At 55.0% G+C, this 2500-nt stretch overlaps 1 protein-coding gene across 4 annotated transcripts in view; it reads right to left on the bottom strand.

Annotated features, from left to right (window-relative positions):
• LOC147013944 (apoptosis-stimulating of p53 protein 2-like) overlaps window positions 1-2500 on the bottom strand; it is an 85453-nt gene that overhangs the window by 14801 nt on the left and 68152 nt on the right. The window lies entirely within an intron of this gene.

Raw genomic sequence — 2500 nt, forward strand, 5'->3', positions numbered from 1 at the left:
ACATTTATTCCACGGCACACGGAGAGCACACATATACAGCCAAACAGAATGCACATATTTCAAATGCAACAAAAGAAACAATGACGCAGAGATACTACGGACTACGCGTACACACGGCAGCACTTATACGGTTTGACTTCACAGACGGCGCCGACACACATTTAGTCAAAAGCAAAGGAAAGAAGCCACCCTCATAGGCAAGGGGGCAGACGGGCCCGTAAGCCAATGTGTGCGCGGGACCTGAAGTAGCGGTCAGGTCCGCGAGACCGGGGGGGTCCTACCCGCGTCCTCGTGACGAGCCGCAAATGTGGCTGCGCGGCGGTGCCCCGACTTCGTGCTCCTTCGCGGGTTTCGTTGGCACCGCTTGGAGTGGGGTGGGAACGGGGCCCCCTTTTTGCACTATCTCAGCGCGGGGGAAAGGGGGGATTGTTGATGCCCTGGGGAAAGGAGAATGGTTGGCTGGCTTGGGTCCCGCGACGAGCGATCCCACCGCGACCTCGTCGCCGACCGCCGTCTTCCCTGCCTTGGACCCGAGCTCCTTGGACTCTTTCCCCCAATTCTCCTCAGCCGACTACAGAAAACCACCTTGACGCCTTCGCCTCCCGACTCCACTTCGCTCTCCAACCCGACTTGACTGCCTCACAACAACTCCAACCAAAAACGAACTCTCTGCGCAACAACTCCTGCGCAACAACTCTTTTCATTTGCCTCGCGCTCGCCGTTTTATTGGCCGGCAGGAGAAAACAATATGCAAATTTCCAGATCAGTATCTCCTCGAGGGCGGAGCCATGCTCGCCGATTGGACGGAGGAAAAGGGGCGTGAATCTCCCCTGATCCTAGAATTTGCATATCTCGATTCCAGACAGACGCGCCTGGAGGCGGGGCCAAGTCGCCCCGCGCTTCCTAATTGGACGGATCAGAAGTAGGCGTGTAGCATTCCTGATCCGAATTCTCCTCGGAAAGGCCGCTATTTGCACTCGCGGCTCGGCGCGTATCTTGTACGAGCCCAGGAGAGCCCAACGCTCGGTGCTCACAGGTGGTGCGGGAATGCCCGTAGAAGGAGGGAGGTGAAGGTGGTGGAGAGTTTCCGGCGGTGGCCGATGGCCATGGTGCCGTTTGGAATGGCGGTGATGCGATGTTTGCGGGAGCGAGTTATGAAGGTAAAGGTCGTGGTTGTTGGCGTTGTTGTTGTCTGACGGTTGGAGCGTGGTTGGTTCAAAATAAAGATAGAACAGAAAAACGGCTATCTCAAAGCGTCGCAGCCCGAATGAATCACATTAATTCCCTCTAAACAACAGGTTTGGGGCTAACTACACATGCACTTAAGAGATATCTCACCTATGGGGCCTGAATGGTGGTTTGCGAATTTCCACAGCCGTAACAATATATATTGTTACGAATTCTGGCCCGTCCGGCGTGCGATCGGCCACGTAACTCAAATTGCAACGCGTCATCCTCCGGAACGGACAATTCAGTCATGACCCTCTCAGAACAACGCTGGTAGCTAGTCACGGCAGGGGGTTTAACCTCACCACAACTCAGTCCGCATTCTACCCACGCGAAATAGGATCCGATCGCCGAATGGTCGATTTACCTAAGTACCCGCACGGGTAGCGTACCGAGGAGTTGTACCACGCCGCAGGTCGACTCCGGACATGAACCGCTTAAGCGGCTCGTTCCATACTGCAGGGATAACCGAGCAGAGTTATCGTCGACCTCGACGGTTCAGATTATTTATCGGGAACTTACACCCACTATCAATCCCTTACGTGATGCAAGATGGAAATTCAAAGAAAGGAATGGACGCAGCGAAACGGGGAACAATTGGACAAGCACATTTATTAGCGCCACACGGCAGCACACACACGTAAGGCAGTAATGTAATGTGCAGCAAAAGCAAAATGCAACAAAAGCAAAAGCACTACAACCAACTATAATTATTTACAACACTTAAACAATTATACTTGTTGGGACTCGGCGCCACATCATTCATTCAAAATAAACAGGAAAGACCTCCACATGGGCAGGGAGGTAGACGGAGTCCGTGGACCAAATGTGCGCGGAACCTGGAGGAGCGGCCAGGTCCACGAGACCGAAAAGGTCTTACCCGCATCCTCGTGACGCGATGGCAGGCAAGCCGCAATATCAGCGCAGCTGTGCCCCAACTCCGTGCCCCTGGCATGGTCGGTGAGCCCTCTCCGGCGTGCTCCGCGCAAGCACGGTTTGGTCGGCACCACGGTTAGGGTGGGGAATGAACGGGGCCACCGGCACTATCTCAGTGCGGATGAGGGGGGGGGAATTGTTGATGCTCAGGGTCGAGCGAGGGGAATGGCTGGCTGGCTTGGTCGCTTGTGAAAGCGAAGGTGGCTCGATTCCAGTGACGAGACGACACCAACGACCAGCGACGAGACGACACCAACGACGAGAAAAGCGACCCCCACACACCTGAAAGTTCCACACAGACTTGCGTCTTTTATAGACCGGGGGAGGAGCCTGTATG

This window comes from Eptatretus burgeri, chromosome 13 (assembly GCF_056783735.1).
Source record: "Eptatretus burgeri isolate ZD-2024b chromosome 13, Ebu_testis_v1, whole genome shotgun sequence".
Classification (NCBI taxonomy): domain Eukaryota; kingdom Metazoa; phylum Chordata; class Myxini; order Myxiniformes; family Myxinidae; genus Eptatretus; species Eptatretus burgeri.